Source organism: Corvus cornix, chromosome 4A (assembly GCF_000738735.6).
Source record: "Corvus cornix cornix isolate S_Up_H32 chromosome 4A, ASM73873v5, whole genome shotgun sequence".
NCBI classification, from domain to species: Eukaryota; Metazoa; Chordata; class Aves; order Passeriformes; family Corvidae; genus Corvus; species Corvus cornix.
In genome coordinates this window covers 15,891,379-15,915,317 of record NC_047058.1, presented here as the reverse complement: position 1 = coordinate 15,915,317, position 23,939 = coordinate 15,891,379, and the positions used below count along the sequence as shown (strand labels likewise).

At 43.3% G+C, this 23,939-nt stretch overlaps 1 protein-coding gene across 4 annotated transcripts in view; it reads left to right on the top strand.

Moving 5' to 3' along the window:
* The window catches only part of HTR2C (5-hydroxytryptamine receptor 2C), a 263,993-nt gene that overhangs the window by 92,556 nt on the left and 147,498 nt on the right, over positions 1-23,939 (top strand). Inside the window, exon 1 of one of the 4 annotated variants that reach the window (XM_010403265.4) lies at positions 11,784-11,805. The exons of the other annotated variants lie outside the window; for them this stretch is intronic. The gene's annotated coding sequence lies outside the window, so the exon portion shown is untranslated. Of the gene's footprint in view, positions 1-11,783; positions 11,806-23,939 lie in introns of those variants that run through there. 4 annotated transcript variants of the gene reach the window in all.

The window sequence follows — 23,939 nt, the reverse complement described above, 5'->3', positions numbered from 1 at the left end:
GAAGAGGCCAGCAATTCAATTGTGGGTTTCATCTGAGGTTCTGAGGCTTTACTGGTTCCGGTAGCAGGAAAAAGATACAAATTGCAGAACATATGGATTTCAAGTCCTGCTTTCAGTGCCGCTTAAATATTTAATTTCCTGCATGTAACACTTGCCTCCAGATAATTTTTTTGTTTGTTTAAATACTTGTATTAAAAACGGATGCCTTCTTGAAATGTATCTCCCGTAGACATAAATGCAGAAATTATGACTAGTGGTTCTGTGAAGAAAGACTATGCTAGCAGTGCCCTCAAACACAGCTGCAGAGTAATCCTTCTGCAGCAACAATGGAGAGCTACTTGCCCAATGAATTTTCAAGTAACCTCCTACCACAGGTTGCAGGATCCCCTCTTACCCCAAGGTGAGATGAACAGCGAGGATGAGAGTCTGAATAAGTGATGGCACTTGACTCTGGGGTCAGAGCCAGAAATGTCTAGCTTGAGGAGCTGTGCCAAGGGGATAAAACTTGCAAGAGAAGGAGCTTGTGGTTAGTGAACTGTAAACTGGGAACAAGGGCAGTCATTGTGGCTTGTGTTTATAAAGTGCTTAGAACTGGAGCCTAAGTACATGCTGGTGACTCCGAGGTGCTGTGGTAGTACAGATACGTACTGAGAAACATGATGAATGTGGGAGTTCATGATTATGACTAATTATGGCAATATAACAGCATTTCCTATGACACTTTAAATGTTCTTGGATGAGTGTTTGGTTATGTATTTTAGTTTCTCCTTGGTTAAAGGGAGTCCTTGAATAAGTAGCGATATTTAAAGCATAATTCAAAAGAAGGAAAAAAACCACCATCATTCTAGGAAATTTTACCCACTTAGCCCATTTACTGATTCAATTGTGCAGCAAATTAAGTGCCCTCAGCTTAAAGATGCTGAAATGTGTGAGGAAGCTTTGCCACTGTGGAGTCACAGTATGCAGAGCTGTGATCTCTTACCTGGGGCATACACAATTCCACTGAGTGTAAGAGTAACTTTTCCTCTTTGGAGTGAAGCTGTTGTTGGTGTTGCAACCCTTAGTGCTCCTGTTTTGCAGACTAACACAATACAGGTGTTTTTGTCTTTCGGGGGACAGAAAAATTACCTTCAATTAGAAGCCTGTTTCTGACTGAGCATCAGTCAGGACTGTTGGAGAATTGTTTTCCACTAGTCCAGAAAATAGTGGAGTATATTGATGTTTTGTTCCACTTGTTCTTGTTTTCCTTTTCTAAGCCTTTCTGTCCTGCTTGTCTCCTCCCATTTAAACAAGCTGATGCACAGGAAGAAGCATCCAGTCCTCTCCGAGTGACTGAGGGGCCCTGCTGAGCTCCTCTCACGAAACCTCCCATGGAACCATCAGCTCCACAGCGTGCTCCTCCTCCTGTCCTGCTGGAGCAGTGGGAATGTCCCTCCCCAGCTTACAACTCTGCATTGCCCTCCCAAACTGCCCACCCCTGGCTGTGGGGCAGCTGGAGGAGCACCTCTGGGCACTACAGCTTGTTTTATGCGTCTAGGACACCGACCTTGGCAAAGGACAGATTGCATTTCTCTCTGCTGATTGTGCAGTGAGACTCACGCAGAAATCTAGGTTCTGATGCAAATGTTTCTCCTTTGGTCTCACTGTTGCACCACATTCACTAAAGGGGAGAAAAGCAAGTGATAGCATCAGGATTCAAATCTCAGACAGGTTGGGTTGGATTGTTTAATTAGATTGGGTTGTGTTTTAACCACCTTTGGTCTTGTATTCTGTATTTCAATCCAGCTGCTACTGTGTCCAAAGTTTCCAGAGAAATACTGCATTTTTCTAAATACTGACAAAATTCTTTAATCTGTGTTTTTAACCTCTAATGGAAAAACATTAAATACCTCAGTGGGACTTCATTGCTTTTCATTCTAAAAACTTTTTTCAGAATGTTTCCTATGTGGGAATAAACAAGAAATAAAGCCATGAAAGTACCTCAGCAATTGCTCATGATGTGCAAATGTATTTGCATGCTCTTTTTTTAACCTTGTTTTTAAGCCTATTCTTAAAACATCTAATTTCCAACAGGAATGAAAGAAAAGTTTAAAAATATTGAAAGAGGAGGTAGAAATGCAGTTGCTTTTCTTTTTTGCCAAGGCAAGATTTCATTTCTCTGAAGACAGAGAGTAGGCGATGGTGAGGACAGCTGTGAATCATTCATCGTGTAGACCTTCAGTTGCTGGAGGAGATGAACATCTCAGCTCATGACTGATCTTATGCCCCGAATCTCCAAGCTCTGGAGCAGTCTGTACCTTGGGAATATGAACAAGGACTAGGTTCTTGAGGGAGAAAAACAGCAAAAAAAGGCGTCTACTTCAGGTTATCTCTGTCTGACCTATGCCACCAAGCTTTCTGAGAGAAAGATAGCATCTAGCAGACTTCTTGTCTTAAAAAATGGAAAAATTAGGCTGAGACATTTCTTTTCTTTTCTTTTTTTTTTTTTTATTTTATTTTTAAAAGAGTAATTATATGAGTTGGCAGAAACCTGGAGTGTCTGCCAGTTTGCACATAGCACAGAGAGCTCGGCATTTGCCAAGGCTTTTTTTTTTGGCAGATTTCTGACACTGGATGGTTTGTATCCCTTAGTGTCTGAAATGGCAAAAATGCATCTGACTAATCAATGACATTGGGATGACCTTCTTGTGGTTATAAGCATACCAAAGGACTTCTTCTCCCCAGACTTGAGATCTGCCTGTTCTCCCCGTGCTGGGAGCCTCATTGTTTCACCATATTGAGGATTTGCTTCAGTTCCCACAGGAAGCATCAGAATTACAAATTCTTCAGCTTGAAAGGTATCTTAAAAAATTCCACCAACCAACCAACAAACCAACCAAAGCACAAGTGTAACAATGTGGTTTCTTTAACCAGGACAGAAGAAATCAAAACTCTTTTCAGACCCTGAATCAGACCCTCTGACCCATTGCTTTTGCTGTTTGTGCTCTCCCGTACCACTGTAATTATCTGAACAGCTGGTTTATCCCATCCTACACTGCTTATTTCATTTTATTAGGCAGGAGAGGTGCATCTTCGCAGACAGAGGGATGGGAGCTGTGAATCGTATCCTGCTGAGAAAAAGTCTCCTGGGTATGCCCATGTGCATTCTCCAGCTCATCCTGTGGCCAGTGCTGTGTCCACACGCTCCTCTGCCCCTCTACTGTGCTCTCCAAAGGGCCCCTCCATGTGCAGCTGCAGAGGTTTTGTGCTGTCTCCTCACTCTCTGGGCCAGTGAAGTTGGGAACATTTTGGATGGCGCTGTGCAGATCAGATCAGGGCATCCATATGGAGCACCCAGGCATCACAAAGTGTTATTTCTGAAAGGGTGATAGCAGCATCTCGGGCTGGATGGCCCCTGCTCCTGCAGCTGCTTGTGCTGCTGAGGCAGTGAGTGGTGGGGAACTCAGTGCAAACTCTCAGCATCTCCAGAGTCCATAGTCACACTTTAAGAGCCTGATCACCTTTGTGGGAAACCCTCCCCAAAGCCAGTAAGCAGTCTGTAGAGCGAGGCTGACAATGGAAGGTGTTAACCCAGCACAGTGCTTCCCATTGCACTTCACAGCCTGGCTGTGTAATGGCAGCAAGCTGTCAGCTCTGCTCCTGAGAAACTCCCAGGAAATATTTCCTCGTTGAGGCAAGGGGAGCCATGCAGGCTCACACGACCTGCAGCATATTTTGGGTAAGCAGATAAAAATTCTCAAGGGGTGCATTCATCCAATGTTAACATTTTTCCTGAGGTTGGACTAACTTAAGTCATTGTGACCGTAAAGAAGCAAAACATTGCAATGCCCTGGAAATGTGACCCTGAACATGTATAAGATTGCTGTGTGTTTGGGGTTTTTACATTTGAAAAGTCCTTCCTGTGCCAAATATGGGCGCTGCAGAGTTGAAATGAAGCTGAAATCTGGCCTGTTGATAGCTGTAGTTATCTTTAAAGTATAAACCATCTGTATTTTATGTATTTAAAAGAAAACTATTGCAGTTATGTTTCTGTGTACGTGGTCAAAGGCAGATTCTCTTCATGTGGAGTTGCTGTAACTTCAAATGTAATGAGAGCAGGGCTGGGCTCTAAGTGTTCAAGTGAGTGCACAAAAGCAGACAAGCTGTGTGTGCCTGAAGTGGCAGGGAGTGATCTTTAATTAATTGAATGACTGTCTCTTGTAGGCTGTGTCACCTACTATGGCAGTATGGGATAAAGCACAACTGCAAAGGCGTGAAAAAACATAAATCCAGATTTGTACCTGTGTGGTTACAGGCCATAGCAAATAAGTTAAAATATTAGCTATTACTGAGTAGAATATCTGCATCTCTATGAACGGATTGCAGTCTCACCAGGCACCAGTGATACTGTATGGAGGAGGATGTGCAGACAGGGAGATGACTAAATATGTTAAAAGACACATAGCATGAACCAAACTCATAGCACTACTTACAATTTGAATTTTTGTGCACAGTTACCATATGGATTAAACACTCATTCAAATAAGTGTATGATAGATACTTGATAAAAGAAGTCATGCAAAGGAGTGCATGGTATCATGTACAAACAGAACATTTAAATGTTATGGAGAGAAAGGCTTCTTTGGGTAACAATCTCAGTGGTTTTGCCTTTTTGTTAATAGCAGCCCAGTCTGATATTGCCCTAACAGGGAAAGCTGAAATCTGCAATGAAGGTTGCCATATATGGTGATTCTGGAATCAGGATTTTATAGAATTTAGATGAGCCACTTAAAATGAAATACCAGCAGCCACTTTGCTTCCCATCATGTGAAGGCTTTGCACTCTGCTACACGTCACCTTTCCAGAGACCTCGGTGGGAGAGGGAAGTGCCAGCAGTCTGCTGGGGCAGAAAATCCTGGGAGTGCTAGCTGGCAGAGGTCAGGGCTGCACTGATGATACCCCACATTTTTGTTGGTGTATGTTATCACAAATCAATCAATTATCATTTATTCTCCCCACCCCCCCCTTTTAAGGTCTGACCTAATACACAATTTAAGCACTTATGGATGACTGGAGTGTGCTCTGTAAAGTGTTTGTGTATCTGAAGTACTTCAGCATTCAGGTCTAGTTTCTTTTTATCCTGCATAGAGCTCCAGTGCTTCCTCACTGGATGTTGTTACGTTTTTCTCTTGAGCTGACACTAGGGAGAAAAAGCAGTTCTGGATCTTACTTGTAGCCCAACAGTTTCTCGTGTGCTGTAACCACAAATGCAAATCAGATGGTTTGTCAGTAGCTCACTTGCCATTCTTAATGTCACTGTGCAGATGGCTTCAGGAAAAGGGGGTTTGTATACAAGTAATGCCTACATCTTGATTAATTCTAGATGAGCTCAAACAAAAGCTGCTCACCCTTTAATAATGCCACGTCTTTGAGCTCACTCAGCAGCACGTGCGTGGCTGGGGACTGTGTGTGTGCCAGATCTGTGTGCAGCAAGGGGATGAAATGTTTCCCTTCATGGTGGGAACATGTCTGCACCCTGTAGGACCGTGTTCAAGTACTGGGAGACAGTGCTGAACGATGAGATAGATGGAAAGGGTGGGGCCACTTCTGTGGTGGGGCAGAAGTCCTTGGGATACATCCTGAGTAAAATGCATGGGGCAGGGTCCAGCAAAGAGTGGAAAGGGGCAAGAGAAATCCTGGTCCTGACCTTTACCTTGTATCTCCCAACCACCTATGGGCTGATGTCCCATCCTGGCCTGAGCTCATCCCTGTTACCTCAGAGGTGATAGATTTGAAGACGGAATAGATAAAAGCACCCACAGTTATTTGAAGAAAAAATGCCATTAAGAAGTTCGATTATGGCCAAGGCAAATAAAATTATGCACTGAATCTGTTATAAACCAGAGGAGGGGTTTGAATGCCAGAAGCAACCTGCAGTTATGTCTGAGAAATTTCTGCAAAACCATAAGGAAAATATAAAAAGGTGAGCTCAAAACAATGTCAACTGTGTCTGTGACAACTGGCTTAAAAGAGTGAAAACATTCAAAGGAAAACAAAAACAAGTCAAAGAGCTAACCAGTCTGGTATGTAGTGATTGACAAGAGCAGGACAGAAAACCCTATAAACAGTTTTTATCTGGGATTATGCTTCATGTGTCCTAGCTGTTGCAAACAAGAATTATTACTGTTGTTTGACAGACTTGCCATCTAGCAAAATATTTCCCAGCATATGAATAATAGCTTAGCAATATGCTTGTGAATGATCAAACCAGGGTTGATGTGGTGGTAGTTTCCCAGTGAAAGTAAAAGGAATGTTTCTGGAAAACCTATTGTGTTCAAAAAGGCATCTTTCTATGTTTTAGTTTCTAAAGAAACCTACTTTAGCAACATGGTTCCCTCTTGCTAAACAAATAAAAACTCGATGGCTTAACAGGAGGAGGTAGGTTTGCAGAGGATATACAAGGGAGGGCCATGGCTTTGTGTGCAGGGACACCCAGCCAGTTCCAGTCGATTCTCTCAGAGGATTTCAATTTATCTGCTGGGATTGTGCTCATGCTTCTTATAGCACAAATGGTCAGGTGCAAAATAATTTATATAATTTGTATTTGTCATTAAAACTGGAGATGAGAAAAGACCTTTTGGTCTTTCTCCTGCTGCATAAAAGGCATATCTGTATGTCAGTGGGTTTTTTCCTGTTCTGATTAGGGAGATGATTTCATCATTTCCATTGAGTGGCTTTTCCAGGAATGGGAAGAGATAAACCCCTGTAGCTTGCCTGATATTAATCCCTCTATTCTTTGATTAATTTTCTCCATTTTTTTTCATCTCTTATATATTCTAATTCCTTTCTGCAATGCCCTTAAAACATTTAGCATCCACTGCATGACTGCTGTGTCCACATGTATGTGTTCTGCTCTCTTTGCACAGTAATCTCTAACGCCCCGTAATCTCTACGAATGCCTAAACTAAACAACTAATTGTGTTTATCTGCAAACTGCTCTGATGACTTTGTCCACTGAAAAAGAGCATTAAGAGCAGGTGGTGAGCTGTGATTGCTGTTTCTGATTGGAGAAGAATTATGCATGTCTTTGTTTTTATTATCCCTTTCCTCTGCCTTCCCACCTGCTGTTGGCTCTGGTTTTAACCCCGCAGCAGGGCCTGCCTTTTTTCCTCTCCCTGCACTCAGACATGGAGTTAATGCTACAGAGGGGCCCTGGTTCCCAGCTGCTGTACTAATAGCACAATTGACATTGAGGCACCAGGGCAAAAGGTTGATTGGGAACCAGGGGAAGACATAATTCAGTGAATTAATGATGGAGACAAGGATTAAGATTATGCTGCTAGCTTCCAGACATGCCAAATATTTTTAAAGCAGTATTTTAACAAGGAAAATGACAAAAATGCTAAACAACTGAGATGCCTGAAGGGCTTGGTGGTTGTCTCAAGACTGGCTACACTCCTTCCCTTCCAGGGAAACATTTTTTGGCTGGATTCCCAATATCATGTGTTCCAGGACTTGAGCAGACAGGGCTCACTAGTTCAGAGATTACTTGCTGGGATACTCTAAACCCACAGCAGAGTGAAAGGCCAGTGTTCTCCATGCTGCTGACGTGTGGTTCAGAAGAGTCTGCGACACAGAGCTTTGACCTGGCTGTGCCTGCAGCTCGAGGAAATCACAGCTATCTGTGCACCACCTGCAAAGAACAAGTGGGAATCCTCCAGAAACAGAGATGTTAAGAGCCAGAAGTTCCTGATGTGAACATGATAGCTAATGTTATTGCATTTCCTCTATTATGGAAGTACTGCCTTGTGATCTGGCTCAGCTGGTGGCAGGAAGAGGTCAGGGCTGAATTCCTGTTGCGTTCCTTACATGGAGAAGGCCCAAAACGTAAAACCTGTGAAGGGCTTTGTGACATCTCATTGCCTTTAGACCTTGGTAATGTTCGTGTCACTTTTCTAAATGGTCCTGCCTTGCTAGAGCAACTCCTCTGAGTATGTTACACTGTGTAACTCTTTGCTGTCACTTGCTACGTCCCTGGTAAGCTATGAGCCACAAAACAAAATGACACTTAAGGGTTGAAATCTATCTGACTTTCCTTAGGGCTGAATGTACGACCTCATGCTATAGTTTTAGCTAGACTTAGGTCACCAAAATTCAGGAACATTTGCATGCCCAAACAGGCTGCCCTGATCTGTACTCTGTATCCAAGTAAGCTCATGACGGCTGTCTGGCGTTGTTATCCTCAAGGTTTTTCTGTGCAAACAATCCAGCTCTGCCTCTGTTCACAGTCTGAATGCCAAGCACCTAATTGTGGGTTAGTTTCAAATTTTCTCTCTTGTCTGATTTGGATGTAAGTGGAGCAGTTTGATCTTGGGCAATGAAGCCAGAAAGACAGGTGAGTTGACTTGATTTTCTCTGCATTCTTTTTCTGAAGTACATTTTTATCTGCAGGAAGAGGGACGCGTTGCTTTAACAGCAATGTAGAACATGGAATCATAGAATAGGTTGAAAGGGACCTTTAAAGATCATCCTGCCCAACTGCCCTGCAATGAGGAGGGCCATCAGTCCTGTCTAGTTACAGAACAGATAACAAGCACTTCAGAGCTGCTTCTTGACATCTTTTTTCCACAAATATGAAAAAAGGGGCGGTGAAGAGGATAACATTTTTTTTTAAAGTATAGAAAAGCATTCCTCTACTGTTTTAAGCTGAGTATTTAAACGATTCAGTGAGCCCTGGGGAGAGGAAGAGCTTTCCATTCGTAACCTCCTGCAGCCACCTTTGAGCTTTTTTCATGAACTCAGGCAGCTGACAAAAATGCTTCAGTCCTTTCAAAGAGTGAGCCAGAATCCACTACATTTTTTTGCAGTCTCAGCTTATTTTAGGCTTTCTTTTTTTTTTTTTCCATAAAGACTAAACTAACAGGCACTGTAGTAATTATGTTCTTTTGATGAGGGAACAATCAGAAAATTGCAGATTAAGATAATAAAAGAAAATACAGTGTCTCTTACATACCTTACAAATCTAATGAAATTAATTTTACTGGTTTCAGTTTTAAAAGGCAGTGAAAGAATAGCTGGAGCAAGGCTATGCCATGCATCAGGAGGAGAGGTGGTGATAAATCTGAGCTTCAGAAGGGAGCTGCATGTGGCTTGAATGAACCACATATTTTTAAGTAGCTGTTTGTGCCTTGTAGAGCCATGACAGGTAGTGATGCCTGGGGGTTGTGCCACTACAGTCATGTCAGCAATGTCAGCTGGGATGTCAGAAATGTCATGATGAAATGTCTTTTGGGAACAATTCAGGTAAAGGTGAGCAGTGGGAGAAGGAGGGACTGACACGCTGCGGCCAAGGGACTGGCAGGTAGACTGGGCACGGATCGGGAGATGAGATGCAGGATAACTTCTCCAGGAACTGAGAGAAGTCAAAATTCCCTGGGGTTCCACTGGAGAAAATGACCAAGTAAAAAGTTCCTGAACATGTGCAGCATCTGCTGCTGCTGCTATGGTTTGGTTTGGTTTGGTTTGGGAAGCCAGGTCTTGTCACTACATGCACAATTACTTCATAGGGAAGGGATTCAGAGAAAGGAGTGGCTCCTGTTTGAGGTGATTGTTTCACTCTTTTTTTCCCACTTGCTGCCTGTGTTTGCCTCCTGTTTCCAGCTGGAGTGTGCAGACAATGATGGGTGGGTGCAGAGCAGTGAATGTGTGACCAGGGGCACTGCAGGTACCCACAGCCCCTGCAGCCTGGGAACATCCCACAGCCCCCCGAGGGGAAGCCAAGGGAATTCTGCAAGTATTCAGCATGATGCACTTGCAGCATCCAGTAATAGCAGCAGTGAAGGGGTTTTCTGAGTCAGAGGATTATGTGTAATCCCAGTTTGGGACAAAGGGTTGACATGAGTGCTCTGGGACAGAGGGGTGCCGCTTTAGGGGCATGGGAGCTGCCGAGCTGGTTCAGACTTCTGCTCAGGCTGAGCCTGGTCCTGCTTGGTCTCAGGGACCTTTGCTTCAAGGGGAGCAGCAAGAAGCTACCTGCAGGGAAGGATGAAACAAGCCTGAGGCTGAGCTAATGGCCCCTGCAAGGAAACCAGGAGCTTGCAGTCACTGGAGAGTCTTGTTCCTTGTGCTGAAACTGAAGTGTTCTTGTCAAGTGGTATCAGTGCTCCACCCTTTTTTAGCCCCTGCTTCAGTCTTAACCTCTTGTGTTTAGCACAAAGTTCCAGTGGATTAGCTGACATGTTATGACCAGTTTTAAATTGCTGGCCCTTCATCCCTGTGTCTGTTCTCTCATCCCACAGCACAAGAAGGATAAGCCTAGACATTTATGGCTTAGTGTCTGCAGGTTCCTCACTGCTTTTGTTTTTTTACTGCTGTAATTTCTGACATAAAAGTGTCAAAAATGAGATGGACAGCCCGTGCAGATGGGAACAAGCTGAGAATGAAACTGGGCTGAGCAGCAGAATGGAAACCTGGCACCAGAGCTGCCCAAGGAAACATTCCCACACCACTGCCTTGGTGTGAGCCTGGTCCAGCCTCTGATGTCTGGAATTTTTTCTTTCTAGAACTGACGTGGGCAGGGAAGATGAGAATTCAAATGCTTGTGGTACCATCTCTGTTTCCAGAAGGATTTTTAAGGAAAGGCCAGTGATGCTGGTTGTCCCATTAGCTTTTCATTAGTGACTCACTTAGCACTGGGAATAAACAGGGAACTGAATCAAGCTGGGCCTGTCTTGCACTTTTCCCCTGAATCCTATTTTTATCTACAGAAATGCAAATCAGAAGCACTTTGCTGAAACTAGGGAGGTACTTTATAATTTATTTGTCAAATTGGTGGGAAATTTCTGAAACACATGGTTCCAAAAGTATCTGTTGCTCTTAAATATCCCCTCCCTCTGGACACAGAAGTCTATTCAGATGTGCCTGAGGATGTGATGAGCTGCTGGGAAGGGAATGTCAATCACCGAGGCAGGCATGAATGGTCGGGGCTTTCCACAAAATGTGAAGGCAGAAAATATTTAGTATCATTAAAAGAACAAAGTTGACATATTAAATAATCAGCTTAGTAAAATCCATTTTGCAAAGGATCTGTTTCTGGAAATTAGGTGTTAGCATTTGGTAAAGAAAGGCTAAATCATAAAACACTGCTGTGAATATTATGAAAGAAAAATCAAGGAGTGTCTGTAAAGTCAGCTGAAGGCTTTAAGTCTGCTCTGATGTTGAAATAAAATCTTGATATTCTTAAGTTTTCACTTGTGTCCATGGTCTACTCCACCCTGTGTGCTCACACAAGCAGCAAACTGAATTGACAAACTGTTCAAAATCAAAAGTAACTTTTTTTCCCATGGGGGCCTTGGTTGGTTTTAGCTTACTCCCAAGGCTCAGAATGAACCTCACACACTTGGTGCATAACACTGTGTGCTTTGAGAATGCTGTTGGCTTTACACTTTCCTGTACAGGTGTACATAATTTTTCTTAGGTGTTTGGCAGATGCCAGCAGTGTTTGTGCCCTGTGCTGTGCCTGCCTCCCCAGCTGTGATTCAGAAGCTTTCTCTGAACCTCCGATAGCTTCTCCTCTGGTAGTGAAATGCAGCTTGCTTGGGAAAGCAAATTATGCCATGAAATAATACTTCATAGCAGTCCTCAGTACTAAGCCTTTTATGAGCTGTCAATATTTAGGATTTGTCTCTATGTAGCGGCTTAGTTTTATCTGCGAGTGAGGCCAGAAAAGAAGAGAATTTGTGAGCACAAGAGAATGAGTGGGCTGGCTCTTGTGCTCAGAAAGCTCCGCCGTGTCTGTCCCTGCTCCCGCTTGCAGCACATCACCAGGTAAGGGATGAGGTTTTGCCTCTGTCCAAGGTGGCTGGAAAGATGTTTTGAGGTGGGAGTTGACTGAAAGAGGAGGCAAAGCACAGGTTAGTGCAGTGCAGAGCATAGCAATTGTCTGCTCAGGATCTAAATCAGTCGGGGTGTTAGCTCTCTGCCTATGCCTGCATAGTTTTAATATGGGGAATAATTGCATTTTGGCCTACTGACTCATCTGGGATTTTTGTGGTACAAGGTTTGGATTAGGAATGAAGAAAAGGAGACTAAACTGACACACCTCTGTTAGTAATTTCTTCTCTGCAACTGCTTTTATATCTGTTGCTCTGGTGTTTGAGGTCTTCCATTTTGATGTGTAACCCAGCACAAGGATTACCCAGGCTGAAGAGAAGCGTGTAGGAATTACACCATCCCAAATTCTGCTCTGTGCAGAAACTCAGTTTCTCTGTCTTCATCCCCTGCTCCTGCAGGCTGTGGTTTTACAGCCTGTTGTAGCACTGTGAGGACCCTGAGAATCATTGGGCTCATGGGGTGGGACATTGCAGCCAGAGTGTGTAGCAGCAGCATCAGTTCTGCTTCCTTCTAAAATAGAATAAGCCAGTGAAACAAATTCTCTGTGAAAGACTGTGCTCTTAATGAACCTGTTTGAGGCTAACACCTCTCCTTCAAAAGATCCATTTCCTTGCCATGGCCTGAGCTTTTTGATCTCTTTAAGGTCAGTCATTGTTTACTGAAGTGTATATTCACTTCATAATCTTTTATCAGTTGTGCTGTATCACTTCATTCAGGTGCATTTCTGATGGTTATTGTGCTCAGCTGATTCCCTTGAAGTTATTAATTTCTTTTAAGTCTTTCAGCATTTCACCGTTTGCTGAAATGCTGATAACTTCCCACAGCCTGTCCTGTCCTCTCCTTTCTGCATCTTCAATGTTATTTTTTCTACCTTTTATAATATGTATGCCAGTGGCCTTTTGCCTGACACTGGTCCTGTTGCCTGGTGAAACAGGAGAATATAATTACATCTCTTTGAAATAATAATGCCTCTTTTATAATTCTGAATGTAAAATACACTTATAGGCAAACTTATTAGCCCTTTTCCCACTTATTATTGACAGCTATACCAATTTTGTCTGGTTTTCATGTGATAGGGAGAGAATAATTTCCTGTTTGTACGACATAGTTCCGGGGACAGTGGGAGTTATTGGGCTTTAGGGCAAAACCCAAACAGGATTAAGTTGTGCAAGGTGAAAAGTTTCCTGCGGATCTATCAAGGGGAGTAAATGTGGAGGTGGGAAGGGTGGGTAGGAGTGAAAAGATGCATAAAAACTTCCCATGGATCAGTCCCTTGCATGGGCGGTACCTGCACATATCCTCCCTTTTTGGTTTGTCATTGAGGTGTGGGCTTAAGAAAGGAGGTGCTGTAGCAAAGAGCTGTGGGGCTGTATCTGTAAAACTCAGGGTGGAGAGAAATCTGCTTAGAAGTGTACAGGCATGGCTGTGTGTACTGCACCTTGGGGAAAGGCTGTCAGTTTTGAGGTAAAGTATCTGTCAGAAGAAAAGCTGAAGCAAAACTAGAAAAGTGTCCAAACTGTCTGGATGCAGGCCTACAGAAAAAACAAAGTAAGTGTGTACTGTTGTTAACAAGCACTTTTGTGACAGGAAGGGAGGACTGATTAACAGCAGAACATCTGGACAAAGACCACAGAGAGCAGTGCTTCTTCCCATGGTCTGCAGAGGACAATTGAGGCCTGTGAATGCTTAAGAGGCCTGGAGATATGCAACAGGCTTGGCATAGTGGAGATATAAAATTAGATTAATTGATTTTCATAGTAATAAGTCTTGCTTTATTAAAAATGTCTGAAATTTTGTTAATTGTACAGTTATGTGTTATGAGACGCGCCAATGCTACATCAGGGGTGCAGCCTCTGCACTGACAGCTTTGGCAGGTGACAAGGGTTGTCTGCACTGATCTCCTGTCTGAACAGTTTGTGTTGGAATGGGTAAAGAAGCACCGAGTGAGCTCGCTTAATAAAAAGGAAATGATCAGCGCTGAGCAGGCTCATTTTTGCTGGGACAGTTTAAGGCCTATTCATATAGACACCTCAAATGCATGGAGAGGAATATAATCTCTGGTGGGACACATGGTGACAAGCTGTTGAGGCAGTGCTGGGCCACAGCTTCAGCTGGGAGAGGACAGCCCTGTACCATCAGAGAAACTGGATTATTGGTTGCCCTTTCTCTGTCCCCCTGCTAACAGCGATCCTGCTGCTGTTGAGATTACTGCTTATCACAATGGTGGTCATCCGTCCTGGATGCAATTCTGGAGCTCCAACAGGGGTTGGAATCTTTTTGTTGTATTGCACTTTTAAGCAGAAGTCCCTTGTAAGCCATAGAACCTCATGACATTAATTTCTTTGCTTTTATTAATGCTCCTTGAGAGTAGCCACTTTAATTTTGCATGGTATGTTCTAGTTGGAGTATAAATAGCTATAGCAGTCTATGTGGTTGCAGGAAACATTGAGCTGTAGTACCTCTGGGGGAATACAACTCCATGGAGATTCAGAGTAAATATTTCTTGAAGCCCATTGAAGTTATTTCACTGTTTTTATGCTGGCTTGTGGAAGGGGATAAGAGTCTGCTGATGCTGATACTGCTGGGGGGATGTGTCCTTCTGTACAAGGAAAACCTGCTTTTATTTCTGTGTTGGGTGAGAAGACACTGCTGAATGTGCACAGCTGAGGGTGGATAGAGTAAAACAATTTTAGCTAAACCTGCAGGTGTAAATCCTGAGGCAGGCAGTGGGTATGACCACTGTTTTCAGAGCTGCCACTGAAATAAGTTTCCTTCTTGGATTTCAGCTGGATTTGCATGGCTGTTTGCAAGTGTGTCATTTTCAAACTGGATGGGCTATGACCACAAAACTTCAGAATGCTGCTCTGTATGGTTGACTGAACTTTACATGGTGAGGATTGGCTTGACTTTATGTAGGAAGTGTTTCAGCAGGATCCTAGAGGTTACTACAGGGCGCAGTCTGTTGCGGAAGCCATCTCCAGGGTGAAGTGCAGTGTTTGTCTGAGGTTTCTGTGATGTTGTTTTGGAATAGAAAGACTCATGCTTTGGCTTATAGTACTGCATAAGCCACAAGGAGAAGGAAATAGAACAGCGTGTAGGGAGCTGCAGTAGAAAGTGAGAGAATCACATACTTGAGTAATTCATTAGGTGATTCATCCTGTGATAGTTCTTTGGATCTCTTATAAGAATTAGTACTTCTCTGTATGCAGTGGAGGAAAAAATTAATTCAGACTTTCTAGAACAGTATAAGAAGTGACTTTGAAGCCCTGTCAAATGTTCCTATGATTTAGGAATCCAGTACATGGGGGCAGTTTATCAGTCTGGGCCAGCTGAGGGACTGCTTTGAATGAAATCATCTTGATCAGCGCTGAGAGCTGCTGATGAAAAGTTGTGAGCAAAGCCAAATATGTGCTTGCCTGTAGTTTCCTCTTTGATACTGGCTTCAGTAAGATGCTCAAAAAATATAAAGTACAGTTGTCTTGTTTGAATGGAAGCAGTCCATGGATGCAGGTCAGCTTCAGATGGTGACCTCTTTATCTGCTGGCAAGAGATGTTGCATTTCTTTAGTAGAACAGGCAGCAAGGTAGATCAATTGGAACAGGGCTCTCTGCTTCTCCTAAAAAAGCCAAAACTGTTTTGTGCATGAGAGAAAATCTTTTCAGTTCATGAGCAAAGAAAGGATGGACCTCTTAGTCGGGCTGTTGGATCACTCCAGCTGATATTGACTCTCTCAGTGGTACGGATTTGGGTATGGTGTGTTTTCCTTTTAACATCAGAGCTGTACCTTCCTCCTGCATCTGAAGCCATGGTTCTAAGCGCTCTCACTTTCAGGAGGTCCCAGAAGGATCTTAACCATCATTGCAGATACTTTTCTGACTGTACTCCTTAAACTGTCCCTCTCCTCTGTATCTATGGGGCCTTACTTCTGAGGGTATCAGTGTTCATTGGCTTAATTTCACAGTTAGGGACTAAAAGGTTTGTAGTTTTTGGAAAACTGCAAAGTGAAATCACTGAAGTAATTATGTGCTCAAACAATCATTTAAAAAATAAGTTGTCTTCAGTCAGTAACTGTGTGCAACTTTTTGTAATGTATTTGCAAACCAACTTTAAATAATGTAGCTTCAACCATCCCAGAAGTTTGAGTACAATGATCCCCAGTGAGTTTTGGCAGTGGCTCTATAATTTTATAGACTTATTTTCAGCCTTTTCATTTAGTTGCATTTTATTTGTTGGGGTTTTTTTGGTTCATTTTGTTCCTTTGTCTTATTTTTTTCCTTATTTGTTTGTTTTTTGAGAGGCTGTCCATTTTGGTGGTTCACCGTCCGCTTTTATTCCTAGAGAGCTTTATTCACACCTGCAATTTCTGTAGGTGTTCCTGTTCTATGTCTCCTCTCCAAGTACCCTCTGACCCCACCAGCCATCCCCTGTCCTTGTGGCCAAGGCAGCCCTCCTGCTCCCTGCCCACACCTCTGCCTGGCTGCTGCCTCCAGCAGGTCCTGAGCCAGTCCTCAGAGAAGAGGCATTCCTTGAATCCTCCTGCTTCACCAGACAAACCAAGACTTCTGCTTGTCCTGTGGCAGGATTTGTGCTCCCTGTAATCTGACTTACTGACAATTGCCCTGCTCTTCATCTCTTCTGTCCCTGTCATTGTTCCTTGAAGCCCTTTCTGCCTCTGTGCTCACCTCTCAGGCTGAATGCCTTCATCTCTTATGAATATTCCTCAAGGACAGCAGTGTGTTGGGCTCCTCAAATATGAATGCTCTGATTTTTATTTATTTTTGGCCAAATGTTCACTCCTAATCCTGTTTTACTTGTCACCTTCAGCATTTCTGCTCATCTGTCCACACCAGGCCCAGGCTCAGAGCGTGTGTCAGAGGCATCCCAATCCTATCTCAGCCTCCTTGCCTGGATCCCAGCATATCTATTGCACTTATTCCCTCCTCTCAAAGCTGGCATTGCCCGGACAGAGAGCTGTGGTGCTGTCCTGTGATGTATCTCCTTGTGTCTTTGCACTCACATCTTCTCTGGGGAGATGCTGTCTCTCTGTTGGATGATGGTTTACAGTGAATTATGTGCACCATTATGGTTTTATAATGAAGATTTTGTGGTATTAAACACATTAACATTTGAAACGTGTTGTACCTGTTTAGCTTTCGACCTCAGGGAAATTTTCTGAAGATGTTAGCTGTTTGCATAATAAACTTCTGATGATAAAATATTTTACCAAGGAGGCAACAGCTCTAATATTTGCTATCCGGGGTCATAACCCTGAGTGTAACTTGCATTAGAGTTTGGTGCAATTTGACAAGTTTTATGGTGATTCACTTTGCATACAGGAGAGCTGCAAGCAATTCATGTCAACCTGAGTGTGCAGGATGTGAGTCACTGCCTGATGGTCAATGCCTGCTCTGGCTAGGAAGGATATTTTCTATGAAGTGAGTCTGTGAATCTTTGAAAATTACCTTTTTACATATTCATGACAATTTATCTAAATTCATAGCAGCTTTGCACGGAAAGTGAATTGTGTTCTAGGAAGTGCCACATGGCCTGTGCTTTTATATTTGAACAATTACTGCATCAGAAATGTAAAGCCCAAAAACATGTTCTCAAACCATTGGAAGAAAAGTCATTTAACCACCATGGTGGCCATGTAGGAGCTGTGTGTGATCCCCTGCAGACTCCTTGACATCTCTGTTCGGGAGCACATCCACAGGTGGATCTGGGCTGCTGTCTTTTTATGGGTTTTTAACCCATCTCTGATGACCCTCCTTGAACACTGGTCTGGGTGTAAGGAACAGAGTGGGTCAGCTTGGTTTTTGTGGAGAGGCAAAAGTGAGGTATGTGTGTGATATTTAATGATGGGCCAATTCTTGCGATGACCCACTCTGATACTGGATCTGGTTATTGCCCTGGAAACAGCATATAAATCTGTTCCTTCTGCTTGCTTCACACAGTTCTGCTCTACTGTCAAGCAAAGATCAATTTTAGCATGCCCAGGCCATGGGCAAGAGCCTTTCAAACCTCTCCTGGCTGTCTGGAGGAGTCTGTGTGCAGAGCTTTTTGGAGACACGGCTGTATTAGCCCTCAGAGAATATTCTGCCTCAGGGATGGAGTTGGTCTCCTCCTGATAGGCAAGCAGCAATATTTTATGGCAGTGTGACTATAAACCATACCAATGTTTGGCTGAAAAGTCACCATGATAGATGCTGCTGTATATTCCAATGGGCTTGAATTTAATCTACACCTTGCGGGGAAATAAGCATCACCATCCCTAGTGAGACACTAGGCTAGGAAAACAGTTTCTCTGAGTGGTTTTAAGGGGCTTAATTTCTTGTTGAATGTCTGCTCCTGCAGGTGGCTGGCAGTGGTTAGCTGTAGTGCCCTGGTTTTCAGGGAATACTGTCCTCATAGGAAATGTGGAGCTGGAGCAGACCTGCAGCATCAGGTTCTAAAGCAGCATTCCTGTTCTCTGGTAAGGAAGTGAACATTTTGTAATTGCAGATTAGCATGAGATGGTGCACTTTTTGGGGTTTTTTAACATTAAGGAAAAAAAAAATCACATGCCTCTGTGTAAAGAGGACTAATTAGTCACTGGATGAAAGCCATTTGTGTAAAATGCTAAATATTGTTCTTCTGGAGAGTGTATCAGCTAGAATTGGCCAAGTATTGAAGCGTATGTTTGCCTTTTCTCCCATGGACTAATTCATTAGTGTAATTACGATTAGAAATCTCCTACAGAGATGTACATGGAGGAGGAAAAGAGGGCTTTGGCTAAAAATTAGCTTTATGGAAATCTTTTTTCCAGCTGGCTCTATTTTCAGTTCTTCCTTCCACTCAAACTTGCTTCTTCCTTTTCACTACTGCTACTGGTAAATTGTTCAGTAAAAGCACTAATGTTCTGTCAGAGCAGAGAGAAGATGAGAAAAAGGGTGTTTCTACCTCTCCCTGCTTGTTTCTGCAGTTGTGAGCTAAATAGTCACTCCTTTGCAGTCAGGCAGGGAGCTGAGGAGAAGCAGGAAGGGGAACCACCACCCAGCATTCCCACTGTGCCCACTCAGCACAGAGTAGGTGGTTTACAGCTCTGAGCAGGGTGTCTTGATAGCTCCTGTTTTCTCCTGTTCTGGCTGGGATGACTTTCAGTCACCTCTTGTGTGGCTCTCCCAGCCTTCTGGGAAGCTCTTTCCTCAGCCAGGTACCTGTTTCTCCCCTTGAATTTTGGTAGCTAGCTCCCTTTCTCTCCCACCCCTGCTCAGCTGTTGGAGATGTCTCCCCAGCAGCCCACTAGGTTGGGATGGAGTCCTTCCATCCACTTTGAACTGCAGCTTAAAAGATGGAATGACCTTACCCCGTCCTTTAAAAAGGGCAGAAGAAAACCTTGAGTCATTTTTAGATTCTAAAACTTGCCACAAAATGAGCCTGGATGTGACAGTTGCAGCACTCCAGAGGACGGATGGGATGAAGTGTTGTCGTGGCATGAGTGTTGTGACACTGTGATCCCTGCCAGGGAGAGCTGCTGCTGTTTTCTCCCAGGAGTGGCTCTCCCCATGTGCCACTCAAAGATGTGCAGGGCCAAACCGGTGGCACTGGCTGTGCTCATATATATTTAATAGGATCTCAGGCACCAGTTTTTGACCTGTGCTTCCTCTTAGGCTCAGAGGCTCAGGCTTTTCACCATTCCTTTTCACACTACTCCTCCCACCACCCTCCCCTTGCCTGCAGGCCAAGGAAGAGCAGGATCTCTGGTCCCCTCTTCCACGTCCTGATTTGAAATCATGGTAAGGGCTGGCTTCTGTACTGCAGGTTTTGCTGTGTATATGTGTCTAAACAGCTTTCTGCCTCTCACTTGTCTCCCTCCCTCATCATGCAGGCACATAGGAGGCTCTCTGTAGGAAGAACACTAAAAGATTATTGTTTCAGCTTAAAAAGCCCCCTCCCAAACAATTATTTCCTTCCTGCTTTCATCAGACTGCATCTTCTGTGGGATGCTTAGGCTGCTGTCTAGAACGCAGCTTATGTCAGGATGTTCTCCCATACCAGCAACAGCCTGTCCTGTTAGCAGGTCAATTTGCAGCTTGTTACTAAGGGTGTTCAGGTGGAAATGCCTTGGGAGGTGATTGGGCAGGTAACTTGTATTGGCTGCGAGGTTTGATCTTCTCAAACCAGCTGCAGCCATGCTGAAAGTGTCACCAGTGTGCGAGAGAGGGGTAGGAGCCTCGCACTGAAAAACTAACAGGGACACCTTCTGGTTCAGAGTGCTTTGGGCGTAAGGAATTGTTAACAACAGGCAGTTTAGGAAGAAGAGACTTGCAGTAACATACCCAGCAGCTCACATAATGGAGCACTAAAAAGGTATTTTGAGCTGTGCATTTTATTTTATTGTGCGTGTGCATTCTTGAATATCTCTCAGTGTTTAATGCTGAGGGCTGCTGAGGGAGATGTTTTGGGTGTCTAGCGTGGGTTAGTAATGATAACTGCAGTTTCTGTTGCTGCTCCAGCAGTGGGCAGACACCCTATGAGCAGTTCTGAAATAGCTCTCTTCTGGGTGAGTCCAGCTCTGCACTTGGCTCTTCTGTAAGTGGTTTTTTGCTGCAAAACCATCTCTTTTTTTTTTTTAATAATCTGTGTTACTATTACTTTTTGAGACCATGCATCCTAAACAAGCTAAATCTGTGTCCCACAGTGAATTCAGAAAGTTTAGTGCTTAATGAGTTGGAATAGTGCTAAGATTAGAAAAGCATTTTATTGGGGAGGCTTGACAGAAACAGTAGTTAAAAGTTGCAGTCCCTTCTCAGGTGAGGAATTTACACGAGTATTAATGTGGCAGCACAGCAGGGGAACAGCAGATTACACAAAAGTAAATTGGCACCTTTGCAGCAAGCCCTAGGCAAGAAGTTTTGGTGGTCCTGTAGGCACAACAGGCAGCAGCTCCATCAGCATCTGCTGCAGAAATAGGGCATCCCCTGACCTGCCATGAGGGTTTAGTGATGGACCTTCCTTGCCCCAGACTTCTGTGCTTGCAGATCCCACAGTGTTAAAAAACTTCAGTCATGCAGCTATTTTGTACCCGAATCAACTTTTCCTTGCTGCCTGAGAACAGCAGCTGTGGGGGTTACTCACGGGATGAATCATAGGAAAAATTATTAGTTGTCTTTATGAATTATCCCTTCACCCGCTTACCAAAATTCTGGTTGGGGTTTTTGTATTTGGTGTTTTTTTTTTTTTTTTTCTTTCTTTCTTTTGAAATTGTGTTTAACATTAGATTTTAGCTTAATGTGAATGTCTGGGGAAGTCCTGGTGATTTAGATACTTGTATAAATTGGCACTCCTCTATGGAATTTCAGCATTTTGTTGAGCTATTGCACAGTGTTTAAATGAAACCTGTTTGGGGGTTTTATATGTATAATAGTTCTGTTGAAAGAAACAAGAGCACTGCAAACCATTTTTCTTTGTAACACCTCTAATTTTTGCCAAACTGTGTCCATGTGTCTCCTTCACCCTCACTTTTTCCTACCTGGCAGAGTTGCATTTAGACCTGGAGCAAGGGGCAGACACCTTGCTCACCCTCAGAGAAGCATCTCCAGGTGCTTCTCGTTCTGGTTGCAGACAATGAAGGTGTGACTTCCCTTTCCTGTGCAGCCACAGAGATGTGCCTGGCACTTGGTGTGATGGTCCAAAGGGAGCACTACTGTCAGCAGAAGGTTCATGTGCTGAGAGGACTTCTCAAGTCAATCTGTAACAATGTGCCAGCTGAAAAATTTCAATGGCTTCCTATTGGCCAGCTGGATTTTCAAAGAGCCACCAGCCTGTGGCTGATGGTTTCCAGGCCTGAGGCCCAGTGCTTGAAATAAGTAGATATAAAAGGAGAATCAAACACCAATCATGAGCTTACATAGGCTGCATAAATGTTAAAAGCAAAAAAGAAAAAAACAACCCAACCCCCTTTTGTTTAATTACAAGAACTTTGAATTGCTACCACGTTCTTTTTGTTCTTTTTCTTGCTTTACATTTTTAATAAAATGATTATTTTTCATTTATTTAATTTTTAAGGTGCATTTCAAAGTCTTGCCTTTGCATTTTTGCTTCCTGAGTGTTGCTGCCCTCCCTCCCCAGATCCATTAGAGCAGTGGCATTTCTGGGTTGAGTTGAGCTGCTGCCATCCCTGTCCTCACTCCCTGCTTTCCCCTCACTGCCTCTCCATCCCCTGGGATGGCCCAGGCAGAGCTGGGAGCCTGGGCTGCTCTGTGCTCACTGCAAGAAGCTGACCTGAGGAGACAGCACACACCAGTGGGATTTCCTGGCCACTACTTGCACAGTCTCTTTCACTGGGTCTTGCTGGTAGTGGTTTTATCTGCTGCTGAAATGTTTTAATTTTCCAATTGATCTGAGATTCAGTAGGAGGAAAGATGCCTCCTGGAAGAAGCTGGAGCGTGCCATGCCAAGTACTGCCCTGGCTGTTTTCAAGGATCGGTTTTGGTTGACCAAAATCTCTCTCACAGCAAAAGGGATTAACAAAAAAACTAATTCTTTTTCCCAGGATTTGAGCTGCATAAATAAACAGTTAATGTAGCCTTCCTGGGAAGTGTGAAGGGATGTATTTACCTTCCCTTGCAATTTTTAGATGTGTGGGATGGGGGGCATCTCCTTTCACTGAACCCTGCAGCAACACAAGTTCTCCAGGAAGTGTTAAAACACAGCAGTTGTGGTGAGCTGTGTTGCCATTATCCACTCTGGGGGTTTAAAAAAGTGACTGTCAGAAGTGCTTGTCTTCATTGCCAGCTGGAAAGATAAATGTAACCTCTTAAATGTTTCTTGGTTTCTTTTGGGTTGATGGATTTTGCTGGGGTTTTTTTTTTTCATTTTCTTGTTCCATCATTATTTATTTATTTTTAGCAAGAGAAAATTGATGATGCTAAACTAACTGGTGATAAACGAATTAGCTTTTCAGAAAGAAACGCCACTGCTTTGAATCTCATAATCTTGCAGCAGGACATGGGAGTCTTGCAGATTCTGTTGTACATTGTGAAGTATGAGAAGAAAAAAATATCCAACTGAGTCCTAACACAACCCAATAACAAAGAGGGCTCCTGCAAACCCCAGTGACAGCAATTCAGATTCCCTTTCCATTCTTATACATGGGCCTGCAAACTAGAGGAGCAGAACTGTAGCCTGGGAAACTTTCCAGAATAATTTGCAAGCAAATGAGGGATGCAGCCCTGTCTGCTCTGGAGAGGCTCTTTGCCTGCCTTTTTCCTGTTCCCACTTCCTCATGTGTCTACCAGAAGATGGGCCAGGGGAGTGTCTCAGTGGGGTTTCTCAGCTGTCAATAAAGCACCAGGTCCCTTGACAGACCTGCTGTCCTTTGTTAGGAAGATATTTTCCCTGTTTGTCCAGATATTGAATGCATTCTTATAGACAATGCTTCTATATTAGGGCTTTTAAAATTTTTTTAAATTCAGACAAAACAGTGACTGGTGATTTGTTTCTTCCCAGTGTCCCAGCAGATGAGTGGAGGACAGCACTACCACAATATATTTTCCTGGCCTCAGAAATTGTCCTACTGCTGCAGATACTGCTGTAGATGCTGATGTGATGCACAAACCACAGATGCTTGTGATAATATTTATCTTCTGACCTCTTGTTCTGGGCTTTTGTTGAACTAAGTATATGTGAAAAAGCACTGGAAAGGGATAGCCATTGAATCTTCATTTTCCAGGTTAAATTTCCAGGCTATGAAGGATTTTCTGGTTACACCATTTTCTTTCTTTTTTTTTTTTTTTTTTTTTTTTTGAGTGCCTGCAGGCAGAAAGGAAGTGTTTGCTGCCCTACAAAATCCTTCTTAAGTGTGAATCACAGTTATGATTTATTTTTAAGTACACTGATATACAGGTTAAGTCGGAATGGGTCTGCTGCTCTTGCCTTTAATACAATTACTTCTATACTTTCTACAATGCACAGTGAGTTCTGAAGTAACTTCAGATCTTTGAATACAGAATGGAATCCCAATGTAGCTTTAACAGAAAAAATAATTAGATCGCTTAAGTTTTAATAAAATTCAGATATTTTAAAAG